This window comes from Molossus molossus, unplaced genomic scaffold (assembly GCF_014108415.1).
Source record: "Molossus molossus isolate mMolMol1 unplaced genomic scaffold, mMolMol1.p scaffold_m16_p_23, whole genome shotgun sequence".
Lineage (NCBI taxonomy): Eukaryota > Metazoa > Chordata > Mammalia > Chiroptera > Molossidae > Molossus > Molossus molossus.
In genome coordinates, this window is record NW_023425359.1 from 13,959,743 (window position 1) to 13,980,692 (window position 20,950).

General features: G+C 48.2%; 1 non-coding gene across 1 annotated transcript; it reads right to left on the minus strand.

The window, feature by feature from the left end:
• Positions 1 to 6,744: 6,744 nt before the first annotated feature.
• LOC118640807 lies at positions 6,745 to 6,906 on the minus strand. The gene has a single exon (XR_004961459.1). It is a non-coding gene; the product is annotated as a U1 spliceosomal RNA (small nuclear RNA).
• Between the last annotated feature and the right edge of the window lie 14,044 nt (positions 6,907 to 20,950).

Genomic DNA, 20,950 nt, shown 5'->3' on the forward strand with positions numbered 1-20,950 from the left:
GCTGCAGATTTGGGGACCATCAGCATACAAATGGTAGGTAAAGTCCCGTGTACAAAAGTGGAATAAAAAGAATGGAGGGCCCAGGAGAGTCCCTAGAGGGTACTGTAAATTAAGCACAAAGGAGGAGGGACAAAGAGGTTTAAAAGGAGTAACTCAGAGTGTTCCATGGAAACCAAAGAGGAAGATTTTAAGGCGGAGCAGTCGGCACTAACAAACGCCACAGAGGGACAGAGTAAGATCCCAAAGTGCCCATTGGATTTGGCACTTAAGAAGTTCAGCTCACTGGAATCCCAGCTCAAAAGTCTCACCCACTATGTCCATTTTCAAGGAATTTGTCCATTTCATCAAAGCTGTTGAATCTGTTGGCAAAAAATTATTCACAATATACTCTGATTATCTTTTTAATACCTATAAAATCTACAATGACGTCTCCTCTTTCAGTCCTATATTGTTCACTTGGGCTTTCTCTCTTTTCTTGATTACTCTTTTGTTGTTGTTGTTGTTATTGATTTTTAGAAAGAGAAAGAGAAACATCGATTTGTTGTTCCACTTATTTATGCATTCGTTGGTTGATTTTTGTATGTGCCCTGACTAAGGATTGAACCCGCAACCTTGGCTATCATGATGGCACTCTAACCAACTGAGCTACCCAGCCAGGGCCTAAATTCACAAGGAGTTTATACCACATCCATTTGACATTGTGACTGTGGCTAGAGTTTGAAGGAGAGTTTAAGATCTAAGCTATTTCAGGTAGGAAGAGGCCTCCAAATAAAAGTTAACACCTTAAAAACATAATCCCCCTCCAAATCAGACACAAACACAACAGATCAAACAGATCAAACAGTTGATTCTATCAGCCACGTAACACATCTAAGCCAGGCATTGGGTCATGAAGATAAAATCTGTTTCTTGGCCTTGTTCTGTCATCAGCTGAATAAAGTGCCTTTGTTTTGGACCTCTTTTAGCTGAAAAAAAAAAAAAATTTGCTAAAGTCAACTTCCAAACTAGCAAGTAATTCGTACACCCACAGGGATGGCTCCTTTTGGTTGACTGGTATTATAACATTGCAGTAGAAAGACAGATTTTGCTTAGAGTTCTGTGTCTTTGAATAATTTCTTCACCTCTCTGAGTCTCAGTCTCCAAAATTGTAAATAATACCCATCTCATTTAAGTATGTATAGGATTAAGTGAAATATCATGTGTAAGGAACTCAATGAATGGCAACTGAGTCAGGAGCCTTTTCATCCCAAGTGATAGAAACCCAACCCAAATTTAGTTTGTGGGTGGGGGATTTATAGATGTGATGGCTTTTGATGTATCCATTTGTCAAGGCCAAATTGCAGTCCCCAGAATTCCCTTCCTAATCTGTTTTTACTTAGCGGTGAGCTATTGGTGATCATCTCTTTCAAGAGCTGGAGGACAAAAGGGAGACAGTGACCATCCTGTGGCAAACGTGTACCTTCTCGGCGGTATTTAATCAAATACTAACCTAGGTGCTTCTTGAATGAATTCTGCAGATGTGATTAAAGTCCCTAATCAGTTAATTTTAAGTTAATCAATGGGAGATTATCCTGGGTGGGTCTGACTTAATCAGTTAGAAGCACTTTAAAACAGGCTTAGGCCTTCTCCCCGGAGACCGTCAAGTAGCTGCTGGGGTAACAATTACTCACCCTTCCCTCTAGATCATCCTTCCTGACTGCAGCCTGTCAACATCAAGCTTCAGCTCTCACCATGGGTTTCCAGCCTGCTTGTAACCCCACTACAGGACAAAACTGCCTGTACCTCTAATTCCTATGTCTCTTGCCTCCCCTTCTGGCTGGCCACACACTCACAGGGCCCATCCTGAATCTCACCTTCATTCCCAGAGCTGCTCCTCTTCCGAAATCTTTACTTCCAACCAACTCTTCAATGCCAGCTCCCGGGGTGACTGTTAAGCAATCTTGCTCATTACTCTACACACTCTTTAAAGACCAAGGGAAGAATTATTACTGCACTAAATTTTAGAGTCTTGGTCACCTGAGAAAAACATGTTAAGATGAGTTCTAGAAGGCCTGTGAAGAGACTACTGTCTTTTTAAGAGTCCTACAGCACACACTCAGTCTGGGGCTCTACCTTGGCAAGTCCCACTTCTTATGCAAACAGTTGTACATTTTTCTAAAGCTGGTAAGGCTGTGCTGCAGACCAGGTTACCAAGAAAACTGTGGAATGCTTCAGAGAGAGAGAGAATAGGAGGCTTCTGCCAGCAAAGGCCTTTCTGATCTAAAAGCATCTGAGCCCTGACCAGTTTGGCTCAGCAGTTAGCGAGTTGGCCTGTGGACTGAGGGGTCACAGGTTCGATGCTCGGTCAAGGGTCCATACCCCCCCCCCCCCGGTACAACCGATGGATGTGTCTCTCTCACATTGATCTCTCTCTCTCTCTCTGCTCTCACCTCCTTCCATTCTATCTAAAACTCAATGGAAAATTATCCTCTGATGAGGATTAACAAAATAAAAAATAAATAAAAGCAGCTGAAATCAAGCAGATTTTAGTTCCCTTAAAGTCCACGGACTCCGAGTCTCCTGCTGAAGCACAGGCCAAGTTCCAAACCACATCAGAAGGCAAGGAGGAGCCTGCCCCAGCAACCTTTCCAACATGGGGCGGGCAGTAGCTTAAATGGCAAAGGGTGATCTCCAGAGAGGACGGGGCAGCCTGGAGCACACCTGCCACACTAGCAGCTCTGGTAGCCATCAGCCACCTGTGGCTACTTTAAGTTAGTTCGAATTTAGTCCCTCAGTGGCGCTGGCCATATTTCAAGTGTTCAATGGCCACATGTGTCTAGTGGCTACCATATTGGACAGTGCAGACAGAGAACATTTCCAAAAGTTTGATCAGACAACACTGAGTTACAATATGATTGGGCTGCATATTAAGAAGATGAAACATCGGAGTGGCTTAACTGAGAAAATGGTTCATTTCTCTCTTTCTTTTTTTTTTTTATTTTATTTTATCCTCACCCGAGGACATTTTTCCATTTTTTGTTCAGGTAGAGTGGGAGGGAGAGAGAGGAACAGAGAGAGAGAGAAACATTGACGTGAAAGGAACACATCGAGTGGCTGCCACCCGCACGACCGACCAGGGCCCGACCATTGCAGGGGACAAACTGCAACCGAGGTACATGCCCTTAGCGGGAACCGAACCCGGGTCTCTCTGGACCGTAGGCCGACGCTCTAACCGCTGAGCCAAACCGGCCAGGGCTCATTTCTCTCTTTCATACAACTCTAGGACAGTAGAGTAGCTCAATTCCCCAAAGTCATCAGGACTAGTTATGTTCATCTGATGTCCTTGGAGTCAGGGACTCAGGTTCCTTTCACTGTGACACTGCCATGGTCCAGGGTGGTGCACCGGCTGGGGGAAGAGGGAAGGAGAGGGTTACTCCTTCCTTTCAGAACCTGTATCCTTCCTAGACCTGTACCCATTGGCCAGAATTTGTCACATGGCCTCACCTAACAGCAAGGGAGGCTGGGAAACTTTATCCTGGTCAAAAAATAAAAAGTTTATGACTATAGAAAGGGGAGTGTGGATGCTCAGGGCACAGCAGTCTCTTCCACGGCAGCTGTGTGTATTGCTGAAATCAGTGTTTGCTTATGTTCTCTTTTTTGTAATCTTTCTGTTCTCTCTCTTTCCACTTTCCTATTTCCTCTCTTTTCCTTTTTCTTTCTTTCTTTTTTTTTTTTTTTTTTTTTTGGTACGTGGCCCTAGCTGCTAGGGCCTAGCCCAGGACTCTCTGGTCCACAGGCCGACGTTCCAACCACTGAGCCAAACCGGCCAGGGCTCCTCTCTCTTCCTTTACCCCATTCCCCACTGCACCACGCTCAACTCTTTCACATACACAATCTCATTTTACCTCCACAGCCGCCTGTGACAAAAGTATTAACTATGCCCATTGTACAGATGGAGATGTTGTGGCTCAGAAAGTTCAATAATGAGCTGGACTAGATTGGTCCCAAAAGCTTTCTCCCCTTATTCACTAAATTCCACTTGTTGCTGCTTCCTCTCTACCTGTCCCAGGTCGATTCCTTGGATTCTTTCCCCAGCCTCTCTCTCCTCACATCTTAAACCCCCTCCCTTTCTCCCCAGGCTGTTTGGCTTTCATTTTTCTTTTGTCTCCCAATTTAACAGGCCAGCCTCACTCAGCCAATTACTCATTGGTTCCACTCCGCTCCTAATACAGAAAATCTATTAAGTTGTAATCAATCTATAAATCAGCTCTCCCGATTAAACCTGGTGATATTAGGTTTGCGTTTCCCTGTAATTACAGCTGAAAACCTGAGCAATAAATCAAATCGACTGACAGAATAAATGGGGTTATCTCAGAACACGTTACCTCTTCTCTCTGATGGCCCATCTAGCCAGGCCCTGACCACAGATGACCTGGCTCCCTGCTGCCCTCCCTTCCCCCCACCTGCCCACAAGGCTGAGGATGTGGAGGCCAGAACAGATCTCTGATTTCGGGGTGGAGGTCAAGCCTGACCGTCACAGAAAAAGGGATCTCCAATGTGGTCAAAAATCCTCCAAAGCTCTCTGTCCCACTCATAAACACCCCTCCTCCTCCGCGTCTTGGGTAATAATTCTCCTTCCTTCAGTTTCCAGGGGCTTCTCTCCCTCCACTTGGTTTTCAGAAGTGAGAGAGGGTAGGACATTTTGAGAGGTGGCAGTCCCCTAGTTAGCCTGGAAACTCTACATTTGATTTGGCTGTTTCTCACGGAAACAGAAGGGGACTGCAGGCAGCAGTGGGCATGACAGTGGGGACCAAAGTGGAGAAGGGGTGGCTAAGAAGGACAGATGGTGAAAATGCCCTGGAAACGGAAGATCCATCTCCTTGTCCTCCTCCCTCTCCAGAGACCCAAATCGAGTTGGAGCAGGGCACCTGGTTGATGCAGGCATGCTGACCACTCCTGCCCTGCGAGTATTCCTCACAGTCAAGCTTGGGCTCTGCAGCCTCCTCCCCCAGCCCTTGCAGCACTCTCCCACACCGGGCTGAGCACAGAGGATGGCACGTCCTGGGTGTTCCATCCATGTGAATTGAGTTCTCCTACTCACTCAGGCACCAATCAGTTCCCACAGCTCCACGTGCAATTTGTATTATTCAGCTGTCCCAAGCAGCCAATTCACTGGTGTCTTTTCGGAAGCAGTGGGAGTCCTAGAACTGATGACTCGGTAGAGGGTGGAAGAAACCAGCAGGAATCAAAAGAGAAACAGGGAAGAGAGAGAAGAAAGCAGAGAGGAAGAGAGAGACAGACAGACAGAGACAGAGACAGAGAAAGCTTGCCTCTTACCAAAGGTAATCTGCATCGGGCACCAGGCTGGATCATGTGCCATTATACTCACGACTTTGGCATTTAACTGAGGGAGTAACGTACTAGAAAACAAAACCAAGAAAAGCAACCACAAAGCCCAGCCAACCTTGAAGGCAGGTGCTATCTGTCCTAGATATCCTCAAATCACCGAAGATGGGTCACAGCAGAGACCCAGGGACCCTTACTAACCTGTTGCCAAGTCCACCAACTGAACTCTCTCAGGACCTAAAACTGGAGGCCTAGCCTGGCAGCCCCCGCCCCGCCAATGGAGCAGCTTTTGCACAGTTGCGTGGTCTCATGTTTCCTGTGATGACACATGGGGACGTGAAGCTCTGTTATTCTGGCAGGCATCACAGACGAGTCTCTCTCGGCATTTAGTTCCCGGGTGTAGGTTGGTTTGTTTCTCTCTTAACCATTCAGCACTTATGCCAGTATCTCCAAGGCTTCAGGCGGGGCAGCCATGCTGTGCCCAGGGCCAGCGCCTTGTGCCCCATTCCGATCCCCTACACTCCAGGGCCCTCAGGGGCTGCCTTGGAGAACCCCAGGTGGCTGTGCCCTAGGGAGGTGTGCCGGGCACATGCACACGCAATACCACAGTCAGGAAGTGCTGGGATCGAGAGAGGTCCTGGCACATGGACTTTGGAGTCTGACATTCCATGGAGGGGCAATCCTACTTCTGTCACTCCCCAACTACACGACCTTGGGCAAGAGACTTAGACTTTCAGAGACTCAATTTCCACACTTGTAAAACGAGGAGAGTGATAGTACCTGCCTCATAAAGCTGGCATGAGGACTGCACAGAGGCTGCTTAGCATGTAGCTGAGCATATAGTAAATGGTCTCAGTAAATGGTACGTATCACCATCATCATTATTACCACCTTATAGAGGAGACTGGGGCAATTCCCATTACCAGGCTTCTCTAGTCACCCCCTTTGCAAAACACAAGCACACGAAGTATAGGTGGTTGATCAGGCCAGTGTCCTCTGGGTTGGTGGGAGGAAGGAGGCATGGCCCTACCACTCTCTAAGAAATGACTCCACAGAGTAACAAGGGAAGTGATTATCTAAGCAGAGAGATACAGTGACTTTCCCAGCATCCAAATGGGCCATTTTTACCACTCACTAGTCCTGGGTCCCTAAAATGTCCCCACTGGTCACTTCTTTGGCATAAAGAAGAGTCCCCAGACAAAGATTGAGTCCCCTTTGGGGGACTTACTTCTTTGATGTAATTATTTCCACCTGATCAGACACCTGGCGGGAAATGTGTGAGAAGATGGAGCACTGAGTCTTCAATGTGAGCTAAGAGGAGCAGGTCTGGGGGGTTGTGCACGGTGGGGGCTGGAGGTGGGAGGTCTTAGCAAGCAAGCGGAGGGATTACAGTCCTGGAGCCTGGGTTTTACTTCTCTTCAGGGGAAATCGCTAACGCAGTCGCCCACTACCACAAATTATGCAGTGGGGTTTCCCACATTTGGGGAACCACAGGGGTCAGCACACCCAGAGTGCAATGGGTAAGCCTCGCCCTGGGAAAACCACCTTCGTGATCACGGTATCTCCCTGCCAGGTAAGTATGGTGGCCGGAGGTCTTTAAAAGAGGGTTGGGATACACCCCAGGGTGGCCGCCATGACTCCCTCCCCCAGCTGTTCACTCCCTGTGTGCCTCCCTTTGAGCCTGGGTGAGACTGACTTATTCTAGCCCATGGAATATAACAAAGGGGAAGGGATTTTGCAGGTGTAATTAAGGTGCTGAATCAGTGGATTGTGAGTTAAACAAAAAGGAGCGTTCTGGGTGGGCCTAACTTAATCAGGTGAGAGCCCTTAAAAGGCAACTGAGCCCTCCCTGGGGTGAGGGGCTCTCCCTTGTGAAGTCAGCGGCCATGCTGAAGAGGACCACGGGGCAGGGAGCTGGCAGCCGGCAGCCTAGGACCTGAGAGCAGCCTCCGGTCAGAAGCCAGCCAGAAGCAGGACCCCTCAGTCATATGGCAGCAAGATCAACCCTGTCAACAGCCTCAAAGAGCTGAACCTGCACAGGAGACTGAGGCCAGCGAACACCTGGATCACAGCCTGGTGAGACCCTACTCCAAGGACCCGGCTAGGCCCCGCCCAGACTCCTGACCCAGGAACTCTGACAGAGGAATGTGCTTGTTTCATGTCACTGCAGTGGTGTGGTGACAGAACAAAATGAATACAATGGAGAGAAAGTTCCTGGAGCGGGAGGTAGGCAGTGCTAAAGGTAGGCTCCCACTGAACTTGAACCTGCTCCTCACTCTCAGAGGCTCTAGCCGGGGCCAAAATATCCATCCCTGACCACCTCGCTGGTCCCAGTCTGTTTTGTTCTTGAGGTGGATAGGGGTCATATCTGTGGGACCTATGACCCTAAAACCTCTCCCTAAAGCTGTTATGAGGAAGGTAGTATCCCCGAGTCACACTACCGAGAGGCCTCACCTGAGGGAAAGTCAAGTTTTCTGTAGCAGAATTTTCCAGAGATGGGGAGCCCAGGAGCTTAAGGAAAGTCACAGACTTTCCAGTCAGATCTAGCCCAGGACCAGCACGCTTCCTCTCCCTCAGTGCTCCTAGGGAGTGGCCATCCTAGCATCCCTGGCTCTGGCTCTGTCATCTGCAGGCCTCATACACCTTTAGGTAGAACCCTGGGTAAGAAGGCCAGACACCCCGAGACTGTACCCTCATACCCTCAGACTAACGGGCACAGACCTGATCCTTGACTCTGAACCCTGCCCCACCACCCTAGGGTGGGCAGCTGCCTGCCCTTGCTCACCTCAGCTGGCCCCGACCCTCAGTGGCAAAGCCTGTGGCACCTGCTTCCCTTCCCGACACTGTGTGTGGCACCACCACCCTCCCTTTGTCTCCATAAGCAGCGGGACTCTTGAGCTGACTGAATGTTTCTTCTGGATGGACTCTCTGGGTGATTTTTACTTATTTGTTTGTTTGCTTGTGGAGCCCTTTTCTTCAAACAAAAATCATACAAGAAAACTCAGTCTGCAAGGACACAACAGTGGAGTTGCTCTGATTGAGTAGGGGGAGGTAGGTGGTCTCTCCCTTCAGAGCCCTATCTGTCCTCTTCCCCGCCTTAACCTCCCCTCCCCGGGAGCCCCTGAGGGGCTTTGTGGAGCCCAAATGCTTCTCAAAAGCTTGCTTAGACACCCCTGCCTAGTGCCCAGTCAGACCTTCCTGTTGGTCTTCCTGTGTGGCCTGGATAGGAAGTTCCACCCTCTTACTCCCAACGTAGCTGTCAATCAATGAAAGCATAAAGGATGTTCCTAGTCTATAGAGATCGAGTCCCTAAATATTCAGCCACTGAGAGGATTTCCACCTGGAAGACTACATCCTCCCTGTCAACCTCCCTCGTAAGTGGCTAACATGTGACCTTGCTTTCTGAGACAGATGTTGTTGGCCTGCCAAGGAGAGCATTTGAATAGATTCAAGGTTGAAAGGAAGCTTATGAGCTTATGGTGTATTTCCCTCTCTCAGTGACTTTAGGATTGGCCGTGTGACTTGCTTTGACCCATGGGATATTGGCACACATGAGGCTTGATAAACACTTGCAAAATTGGGCTTGTTCCTTCTGGAAAGCCAGCTGTGATGCTGAAGGAAGCTGGTTAGGCTACCAAACGATGGGAGGCCATGTGAAGAGAGGCTCTGGGGGATGAGAGGACATTTTGGATGTTCCACCCACAAGTGGGCTCCCAGCTGAATGCAACCTCAAGAGTGACCTAAACCATACACATGGAGCAGAAGAACTGCCCCACTGAGCCCAGCCACCCCACAGAATCATGATCAATAATAAATTGTGATTTTAAGCCACTACATTTTGGAGTGGGATGTTATGCAGTGATAGATAACTGAAAACCACTAACAGAATTGGGGGGGGGGGGGGGGCGGGCAGCAAGTTTCAAGGGTAGTATAGCCAAGATTTTTCATCCCAGGTCAGCCAGCCATTTGCAAAGAGCATAGACCAGCTGGCTCAGCTGAGAGATAGCAAACATATTTACTTGAGATACTGGGAGCCTTGCCACTTAGAATTAAATTAGAAGGAACCAGTGACTGATGGAGAGGAGGTAGGAGCCTTTGGCTTGAGCAAGTCAGAAAGCCCTGGCTGAATGACAAATTATGCAGAACAGCTTGGCTTTCTGCAGAAAATGGAATTATGCTTCTATTCAAATTCCTTGCCACTTATAAATTACTTTTTATTTTATTACCCTACAAGCCACCATCCAGACAGGCTCGAATGCTGTTTTGGATATGCCAATTGTTCTCCAAAGCTGTGAGGGTGCAAATCATGTGCCATCCCCAGTGGCTTGGAAAGAGATATTTTTTCTTTAGGGGGGAAAAAAAGAGGTTTGAGGACACTTTAGTAGGAATGACTTAGAAGTAAAAAAAAAAAAAAAAATAGCAAGATTAATTGGTAGTTATAATGGCATCCTGAACAGGGAGAATTAATGCGAAATGTTCTAGAATGGATGCTGCCCCAGCCTCCTTTTCATGCATTCATTCCAGAAGCATTAATTGAGCACCTACAGCCCCTGCCTTCCAGAAGCTCACTGTTCAAGGGGAGAGACTGACAGGTGAACCAACCTTGCAGGCATTCCACATGATCACATGGCCAGATGACTGTTGCAGCAAGCAGCTGCCCCTCCCCACAGCCACTCTGGGCCTATCCTGGACTAGCTGGGTCACTAGGTGCCTAGGAAGAGGGACTATCTTACCCATATATCAGTCTCCCACCCCTGGCCTCTCCTAAGTCTTGGTGGAACAGTATATGGCCTACACAGATTTTCTTTCTGTCTCTAGCCTCTCACAGATTCTGTCTCCAATTCTCATTCTCCTGCTACTCTTGGCTTTTTATTTCTTCTATATAAATTTTTTTATGATTTTATCAAGTTCTATGAAAACATTGTTAGGATTTTTATAGAGATTGCATTGAATCTATAGGTCAGTTTGGGGAAAATTGGCGTCTTCATGATTTTAAACCTTCTTATCCATGAGTGTGGTATATCTTTTTATTTGTCTTTAATATATCTACCATAATTTTATAATGTTCCCCATAGAAATCTTGCACAGATTTTGGTAGATTCTTGATAATCTCTGATACTTTTTTTTTTTTTTTTTTTTTTAATCCTCACCCAAGGACATTTTTCCATCTTTTGTTCAGGTAGAGTGGGAGGGAGAGAGAGAGAGAGAGAAACATCGATGTGAAAGGAACACATCGAGTGGCTGCCACCCGCACGACTGACCAGAGCCGGGGACAAACTGCAACCGAGGTACATGCCCTTAGCGGGATCCGAACCCGGGTCTCTCAGGACCGCAGGCCGATGCTTTAACCGCTGAGCCAAACCGGCCAGGGCAATCTCTGATACTTTTATTAGACATTTGATATTATATGATATCATCTTCAATAGTAATTACATTTCTAATTGCTTGCTGCTAGTTAACAGAATGGTTATACTGATTTTTGTACATTAATCGTATATCCAGCAGTTTTTATAACTCTGATATGATGCATGTCAATAATTGCATGTTAATTCTTTGGGGTTTCTTATATAGTAGTTATGTCACTTGCAAATACTGAGTTTTATTATTTCCTTCCCAATCTTCTTTTTTTGAAAAGAATTTCTTTGTCTTAATAAACTGCCCACATCCTCCAATACAATAGAACTCTAATACAATAGTGGGTATCCTGGATTCATTCCTGATTTTAAAGAAAATATTCTTATATTTCCCCATAAGGATTTTATTCAGTTTTTCATGCAGTTGTTATCAAAGAAATTATCTTCATTCCTAATTTAGAAACACTTTCAGTGTTAATTTATCAAAGATAAATCTATTGCATCTATTGAGGTGACTAGATGATTTTTCTTTTAATCTGTTAATATATTAAGTTATATTTGCACTTTTCTATTAAACCATTCTAAACATCCAGGATAAACTCAATTTAAATGTAATATATTATTTTTAATGTCAACTTGGTATTTTATTTGCTAATATTTTTATTTATTTATTTTAATTCTCACATGAGGATATATGTTTGATTTATTTTTTAAATATTTCTATTGATTTTTTTTTTTTTTTTTAGAATGAGGAAGGAAAGAGAGAAGCATCTATGAGAGAGAAACATCAATCTTGTTCGCCCCCTGCTGGGGATCAAGCCCGCAACCGGATATTGAACCCACAACCTTTTTGGTGTATGGGACGACACTAAACCCACTGAACCACTCAGCCAGGGCTATTTGCTAGTATTTTGTTTAATGGTTTTTGCACTATAGTTCTGAGTGAAATGAACCCGTAATTTTCCTTCCGATCGTCTTTGGTTGTGGTATCAGGATTGGGAGAGGAAGATACTTCAATCCAGCTCTAATATCTGTGCACAGAAAACTCCCTGAAAGCTCTTTTTTAATAATGCTTTTTTTCTCTAAGTACTTAAGAATCAACTAACTTAATTTTTGCAGCATTTTCTTGTGAACTAACATTATATTCTCCAAAATGTAGGAGTTAAAATATGTCTGGTTCTTTTTTAAAATATCTGGATAGCCCTGGCCAGTTTGGCTCAGTGGTAGAGCACCGGCCTGTGGACCAATGAGTCCTGGGTTCGATTCCAGCCAAGGGCACGTACCTCGGTGATGGTTTGTCTCCGGCCCGGATTGGGGTTGTTCAGGAGGCAACCAGTCGATGTGTCCCTCTCACCTCAGTGTTTCTCTCTCCCTCTCTCTCTACCTGAAGATAAATAGAAAAAATATCCTCAGATTTAAAAAATTTAAAATAAAAAAAGTAAAATACCTGGATAAATTTACTGAGCTCTAGTCCTCTTTCCCATTTGCTCTAATTCCTCAGAATCAACCACAGTGATGCTTCCACACACCTGTGCTTTGACAGCCTGAGAAGGGACTCCTAAGAAACCAAGAGCCCGCTGGTGTGGGATGTGTGGGTTTGTGCATAGCAAGTTAAAAGAAAGTAATTTTATATCAAAGATGTCATAAGTTGTAGACTCCTGGGCAAATGCATTATTGTTATACTCAAATCTAGATTGCCTTCTGGGTGGGCAATTCAATGTGAGCATTTTTTTAGCTAGGAGGCACCCACCACTCAGGAGCAAAGCATCATTGTCGTTGGCAGAAGTGTCTTGCAGCCAGCTCTCCTACCCAGGCAGGGCCCTGCCTCCACCAGCATGCTTGGCTCAACCTCCCAACCCAACTCTCCCCTGGTGAGCCCATGGGCTCCCGGAACCCCTTGCAGCAGAGGTCCAGCTGTGAAGTTCAAAAGCACAAAAAGCACCTGCACCTGGTGTCTCCCAGCACATCACTGGCTCTGCTCCTTTCATGTCTGGCTGCTCAGACCTGAGCCAGACAGGCTGCCTAATCACCAGCCGAGGCCCCTCCTGGCTCCCTCATAGAAAGGCCCTTTCTGCTGTCAAAGCCAAGCCAGGCTCTGCTTTGGATTAAACACAGTGACTCTCTCTACAAGACCTAAGGGGCTCTGAAGGCTGGGTCAGAGAGATCATAAGATAAGGTGGCTGGTTACCTAAGAGAAATGGTTTCTGCTTTCTCCTCTTGCTCATTCTCCTTGGGGGGAGAGGGGAAGGACTCTCCTCTTGCTCATTCTCCTTGGGGGGAGGGGGGAAGGACGGGAGAGGGAAAAGAATCTCAAGCAAATACATCCCACATTTTCACATTTCTGTGAGAACAAGAAGTAGGTTCAGTGAGTCAGGCTAGTTTGGAACCCTGAGGCAGCTGCAAGGGTCAAAGGGCAAACTGGCTGCATGGGTTGAAGCCAGTAGCATTTGGCAGTCAGGTGGGACAAGCTATTGCCTGGGCTGGAGACTGCACACCCTTCCCTGGGGGCGAATGCTCAGCCTCCGGGCTGTTTTGCACTTGATGAGCCAGACTAGTTCCCACTTTGAAAGGACCCATCAAGGGCCCTGGTCTCCTGACTGGCCCCTGACTAATACTTTCTCCCTAACCCCAGCCACCCACACCCTATGGTTCTATTATGCCCTGTGGGCTTCTGTTCCCTTCCAGGTGCTATTTATTAGTCTCTAGCCAGACTTCATCAGGACAAAAGGGTAGGAAAGAGAACGGCCCAATCTGTCCCCAAACATTTCTGTGATGTTTATTTTTTCCATTTTGAAAGAAAGAAAGATGCTCAGAGAAAGCATGGAAAAGAACAAGAAAGTTCTCGCCCTGGCCGGTTTGGCTCAGCGGTTAGAGCGCCCACCTGCGGTCAGGAGAGACCCGGGTTCGGTTCCCGCTAAGGGCATGTACCTTGGTTGCAGTTTGTCCCCGGCCCTGGTTGGTCATGCGGGTGGCAGCCACTCGATGTGTCCCTTTCACATCGATGTTTCCCTCTCTCTCTCTCTTCCTCTCTCTCCCTCCCACTCTGTCTGTACAAAAAAAAAAAAAAAAAAAAAAAAAGAACAAGAAAGTTCTTAAATAGAAGGAAATCGCCTGTAGTTCCACTACTCAGAGACAACTGGAATTAATATTTGGGGAGCAATTATGTCCCACTGGCCACCTTTTACTTTTTCCAATTTAAGAAGATAAATAAATAACTAGTTAAATAAGTAGGTGCTAATCAAAATGGCAATGATCACAACACAGAAGCATTTTCAGTAAAAGAATTGTCCTTCTTAACCCCCTAGCAAAGATCTCCCTAAAACTGACCCCCAAACTATTATGAGGGGTTGGGGAGTCTCTTTCTTCTTTTTTTTAAAAATATGTTTTTATTGATTTTTTTTTTTTTTTTTTTTTAGAGAGAGAAGAAGGGAGAGAGATAGAACAATTTGAAAGAGATACATTGATCAGCTGCCTCCTGCATGACTCCCACCCCTCGGACTAGGTATTGAGCCCACAACCCAAGCTTGTGCCCTGACCGGAATCAAACCAGGACCTCTCAGCCCACGGGACAATGCTCGGTCCACTGAGCCACACCGGCCAGGCAAGTCCTCACTCTTCTTATGCTTTCTAAATCAGTTCTTTATTTATTACTTGAGTGCTTACCTGTCACATTCATATTACTTTGAGAGACTGCAAATTTATTTCCTGGTATCTCCAGTAGCCTCACAAAGAGAAGATCTTATGCATATGCACAAGTCTAAACCCAATGTAGTGACTGAAGATGGTCACAAATTCGACAAATTCTTAGGAGGTAACCAATTGATGTTTCTCTCACATCGATGTTCCTCTCTCTCCCTTCCTCTCCCTTCCTTCCTTCTCTCTCTCTCTCTCTCTCTCTCTCTCTCTCTCTCTCTCTTTCTTTCCCTTCCTCTCTCTCTTTTCCTAAAATCAATAAAACATACCCCCCTCAGGTGAGGATTTTTTTAAAAAGAAGGGTGATGAGTGAGCTGGCCATCTTCAAACGTTCCTGCTGGTTGCTCCGCCCTCTGTTCTGCCATCTGTGTGCAGGGCTGAGCACCCTCCTCAGTTGTGAGTTGATCAGTTCTGTCCCCTAAGCATCAGGCAGTAGTGTGGGTGTCTGAGCAGCCTGTGGTGTGAATGAAAGCCTACTTAGGAACCACATCCTGGTTTCTCTGTCCCCATGCCCCACTTACACCCCAGCCACCTGAACTGGCCAGCAAGCTCCTCTTTGGGGAACAGAGGAATCACCATGATGTCACCACTCACCTCCATAACCTCTGTACAACCCACTAAGGATAATTCTTAGAGAAACCTCAGCATCTCTGTCCCATGGAGGCACTTTGATCAATCCAAAGCTGTCGGTTAAAGACCCAAGTGTTCTCTGAGCTAGAATTAGGCCTGGGTGAGGAGCCGGAGATAAAGTCAGAGCTGTTTCTGGGCCTGGTCGCTGGGGGCAGGGGCTTTAATTTTCACATTCAGCTGTTGTTTACATAAGGAAGGATTGAAGCCTCACCAAGATTTGTTGGGCAATTTACAGACAAATGAGGGACAGGCTCCAGGGCTAAAGCTAACCCCCCTCTCTGTGGAGCGTGAGCTTCTGTTTTGCATTAATTGGGGGCTAATTAATGTCTCTAAGAAGAGGCTCTCAGACTTCGTGTGGATTGAAGGATCACTCCTGCAGGCAACTACGAAGCCAGCAGTGGCCTGCCTTTGGCCTGCGACAGCATTACAGGCCCTTGAAGACAAAGGTCATTTCCACCATTGCCGGACCTTAGTTCAACAGCCCCTGTGAGGATTAATAATGAGAGAAAATCAGGTTCTGCACCTGCCTGGAACATGCACACCCCAGCACCCACCTCTGCCCCGTGCATGGTGAGACAGGCTCCTCCTTGCTGCAGGGGAGGCTGGCATTTCATGGCAGACTCTCAGGGAAGTCACAGAATCTCAGTGTCCACCCAGACATAGCTAAGGGAATCCAGTCCCATGTCCGCCCACCATACCGCACCCAGGGGCCCCGGGTAGGAAATGCTGGAGGGGACTTTAGAGAGAAGAGGATGGGGCAAGAACTGAGGAAGGGAACTGGAAAAGAGAGGGGACAGGGGACAGGAAAAGTGTCTCTGCTCTGGTCAGATGAGCAAGGCCAAGACACACCTACATGGACAATCCCAAGGCTCCAGGGCCTGCCATTCCCAACATCTTCAGAAAGAAGAAACAGGCTGCCCGCGCTCCCTGGGCAGAGGCAGCTCTGTCCCCATTCCTGCTTCCTCTCTGGGCGTGTGACCTTGGATGAGTCATTTCCCTTCTGTAGGCTCTGCTTAGTCCTCTGTTAATTGGTGGTGGGCTCATAGATTGCTCTCACAAGCTGACACCTCTGAGATGGCTTGGTGGATTTGTGGATTCCTTCACAGGGCGGAGGATTTGGAGAAAATAGCTAGCAATCCCTCCCTGCACCCCTGTGGGCACCCTCAGTAAGGACCCTGCACTGCCCATCAGGTCCTATCAAAACTCTGCAGCCTGCATCCCCATCCCCAATGCTGTACCTCTCTAGCCACCCCTCCCCTGTTCCTCCAGATGCCCTGTTATTCTGGCAGTGCCCTTGGTCCATTCTGCCCTGACTGCCCAGCCAAAACCACCCCTATTCCCTCCTTCTCCCCTTACCTTGTTTTAGTTTCCTTCAAAGCATTTTTCCCACCAGCTATCAAATCTATGTGTTTCCTTGTCTGTCTCCCCCTCCCCAATGGCAGGAACAGGGTTCCGCCCCCTCCCCGCCCATGGCTGCCACACACAGTAATGCTCAAGAAATACTGTAGAACAAGGGATACATGAGTGTGCAGCCTCCCTTCGTACCCATGGATGCCCTGCCTGCCCTCCTCTCCAAGATCATTGCCCCTTCAATCTCCCCTCCCCTGCCTTTCCTGAACAGCACCCCGTCACCCCCCACCCCACCCCACCCCACCCCCGTTCAGAGTCCCCCTTTGCCCTAATGTCTGAAGTATCAGGTTCAGCTGGCATGCTTCCCTGCAGGGGTCATGGTGGTGGTATTGCTGGGTTCGCAAGCATGCTCAGAATGTCAGCCCCAGGGCCAAAGTTTCAGACACGAGGGTTCAGACAAAGAAAACTAAACACCATGTACATAATTGGCACAAAGGAAAAAAATCTCCTCCTCGAAGCCTCCAGCCCACAGAACTCCACTTGTCCCTTCCGGGAACCACAGATGCTTAGTGACAGCTGAGATCTGTCTTCCAGAAGCAGGGACTAGGGAGTATTTCTGGCCTAATTAAGCTTTTGTGCTTGACACGTAGGAAATGCAGCCTCACCTCCTTGTGTTCCTATGTGAGAAGCTCTGGGCATCTGGGCCGTCTTCCTGCAAGTGCTTCACACCAAGGACAGTGCAGACACAGGTCACAGGTGTACTGCAGGACATGAGGGGGCTGTCTCTACAATGATATGGTCAACTTGTGGCATGGGCTTCAGGCAATGTTTTGTTTTACAAATTATCAATATTGGAAAAGGAGGCCATTATTTCCATTTCAAAAGTGGGAGAACTCTTTGCTGTTCATACCGCCAATATCTGGTTGATAATACCGTGCTGCCAGCAATAAGATTTCTGTTCTTCGCCCTGGCCGGTTTGGCTCAGCGGTTAGAGCGTCAGCCTGTGGTCCAGAGAGACCCGGGTTCGGTTCCCGCTAAGGGCACGTACCTCGGTTGCAGTTTGTCCCCGGCCCTGGTTGGTCGTGCGGGTGGCAGCCACTCAATGTGTCCCTTTCACATCGATGTTTCTCTCTTCCTCTCTCTCCCTCCCACTCTATCTGAACAAAAAATGGAAAAATGTCCTCAGGTGAGGATTAAAAAAATAAATAAATAAATAAGATTTCTGTTCTTCCAGGCGTGGCAGATTTTACAGTCTGTTTTAGCAGGAGACCAGATCTGAGTCGTGATCTCTGATTGAACACTAGGCAGGTAGGCAGATGGAGAGACAGATTAGGTAGCCTAAGTGCACACATTTGAAAAACTCTTAAGTAAAACATATCAGCTCTAATGTAAGTGACCCATTTGAAAGGCACTGCTGGGTACAGTGAGTGTCTTTGGTCTCCTTGAGAAAAAAAATCACAAGCAAACAGCTTTTCCTCAGGACAGAGGGAGCCTTCCCTTCCAGTCTCCTGCCCCAGGCTGGGCCCCACCCTGCCCTGTTGAGGGGAGAGGTGGCCTGTCCTTGGCCTGTGGGTTTCCAGGTTTCTGACTTAGGGAACCCTGCTGTTCCACCCCAGCCTCAGCTGTGGAGAGGCCTGTTCCCAAGGACTGACCACCTTTAAGGGGCGTCAAATGCCCTCTCTGTGTCAACAGCCCCTTGCCATTGTGTGGGCACTGGTTATGGTGGGCATGGGTCTTCCTCTCTGTGGGAATATAGGACAATGGACCACTACATTTAGCGGTATCTCTATACAAAATAGGTGGGAGATTGGGCTATGGGGAACAGAGGGGATGGGAATCTGCCCTTGTTCATTTATTTAAGTTCCACGTAGCATGTAGTTTGTGATGTTCATTTCTGAAACCCCAGTGTCTAGCACAGTGTGTGGTACATGGTTAGCGCCCAGGAATTGCTGGGGCTGGATATAGGCATGGTCAGGTTGGAGAGGGAAAAATAGCCAGCGTGGACCATCTGAGCCAAATTAATTATAATAATATTAGTTACCACTGATTAAGCACTTCCTCTATACCAGGTGCTTTGCAGATTTCTAACATACAAAACCCTTATGGGTCCCTGGTGAGAGAAGTGGTATTAGCCTCATGTTTCAGAAGAAGATAACAAAGCTCAGAGGGGTTAAGCAACTTTCCCAAGGTCACACAGCTTGCAACATAGCCAGCTGTCAAACTCAGGACCGTCTGACCTCAGAGCCTAAGTTCTTGACTGCTGCTCTGTGCACCCGTGTCCTCCCGCAAAGAGCAAAGGGGCAGGAACGAGAACCTGGGGTCAGCAGGCTTCTCCCCTGGGGACCCATGTGGCTCCAGTGGCGCCCTCAGGCACAGCAGCTGCTTTCCCAAAGGAGTTCTGTCATTGAGGCCTGTTTTCCTACCCAACAGTCATTCAGCAGAACCAACCAGGACCGCTAACCAGCTGGTGTGCACTGGTACCACTGTGCCTATTGATAAAACGTTGAAATACATTCACACAGGTTAGCAAAGAGCTGTGGTCCTGACATCTCCCTCCTAGGTCCCCTCACCCTGACCGATCAGGAGCCCCCACTGGAGCCCAGGAGCTTCTCTTGGCCCCACAACTCAAGGGTTAATGCCTGGCCCTGTGTGGGGCCCCCAGGACCCTGCTCCAGAGTTGGGCTAGACCTTGGTCAGTGTTGGTCCATTCCCCTGCATACTACTTTTTCATTATTTTGAAATTCTCCTTTGGGCCCCCGCCCTCCAGGGGGACTTCTGGTATACAAGAGCATCTCCAGCCATCCTGGGCCCCGGGATGAAGCAGTTCTCTCTACCCAGACCCCCGAGGGAAGCTGCATCTGGAAGGTCAGGCTCTGCCAGCACAGAGAGGGCCGTGGCCAAGGCAGGGGGCATCCAGGTCTCCCTCAGAGACACATAACCAGGCTGGGCAACACCCAAGCATGAGCAAACCAACTGTGGGACCCTGGGGAACCAGGCTGGCTAGAAGGATGGTCTGGGGAGGGGTCTATGGTGGCCTGGCAGGGACCAAAATCTCAGGAAGTCAAAGCTAGAGAACCAGCTCTGAGCTTGGGTCTGAGGGGTGGGGCAAGGCCAGAGAGGGAAATAAACCTCAAAGACAGAACTGAAAAAATAAGAACAATGTGCCTAGAGGCTTGGAAGGTGAGTCAGAGCGTGTAACTCCAGTCTAAAGACAGGACTATTATGTGGGTGCCTGAGGCCAGTTCACACGGTGCTGGGGTGCTGGTACGAGGCCCGCAAGCTCTGAGACTGGGTGGGTGGAGGCCCAGGACCCAAATGCCCAAAAGCCAGAAGGAAGGTAGCAGTGACTAAGGACAGTATTTTGCTATCAGCCAGTCCCTCCTCCTGCCCCACAAAACCCCAGCTTTTCCTGAGCGTGTCTCCCATCCCACATGCTGACTTAAAATATGATCAGACTTTTTTTGTACCTGAGCACATAAAGATGACAAAGCCTTGCAGGTTCCACTTTGCTCGGTTCCGCCCTCCAGGCCTGCTGCCAGCCTCATATTGCATTCGTGTGCGAGCAGTTCAATGGATTTTTTATTACAGTTAGAATTAAATAACTAAAAGATGGATCCAGTGGGCTGAAGGAAAACAGAAGTTTAATCAAAGGAAATAACAGGGTCGATCTGGTTCTAGAATTGCAGGATGTACCGAAGCGCCCAGCAGGGCCCGCTGACGACATCTCTCTCATGCTTTCTCTTTGAGCCTCCCTCCCCCCGGCTTCGGAGGAGACTCACATGAAGGTAGAAGCAGCAGTGGGTCAGGGGCCGCTCTCGGAGCCACAGTGGAGCTCAGGGAAGATCAAACCCAGGGTCTCCAGCCTTGTCATCAAAGCATTGCTGAAGGGGACCGTCCTTGTATTTCTCTCTTGCCCTGAGGTTCTATGGGCGAGGAACCCTGCTAACAAGGATCATAAATGAAGGCTTGGGGCCCTGTAGTCTTGGGTGTTGCCAGGACTTGTGTAGCAACAGGAAAGGGTATATGAAGAAGGGGAGATAAAGTGTGATATCATGGATGCAGCTGGGCATGGCCCCCGTAACTGGGCAGCTCCAGGGTGACAGGACCTGGGCCAGACCTACCCTGGGGGTGTGGTAACAGAGAGGGACGTCACTTCCTCAGTGAAGCCTTCCCTGATCCCCTCAGACCTGCTCAGGTCCCCCTATAAAACACTCCACAGCCCTGAGGATTCCCGTGGCGCCGACCACCATTCTAATGTTGTATTTCATATCTTTCTGCCTTGCTGCTTATAAGCTCCCCAGGGACCGGGACCGACTCATTTTATTCTCCACTCTCCCTAGTGCCCGGGGAAGTATCTGGCATGTAGAAATGGCTCAGCGACATTGGAAGTGAAGGATTTGAGTCACACCTTGATGTTTGGTTTTAGGAAGTTCCTGAGAAAGGCAGAGCCCGGTGTCAGGAAATTCAGCAAGTTCATCTCCACAGGGAGGGGACAGAGACCAGGGCAGGGAGGGCTGCTAGGAGGCAGTGGAACTGTGGTCGGCCAGGAGCAAGGAAGGCCCGAATCCCAGGGTCCTCCAGCCTGGGCCAGTCACCAT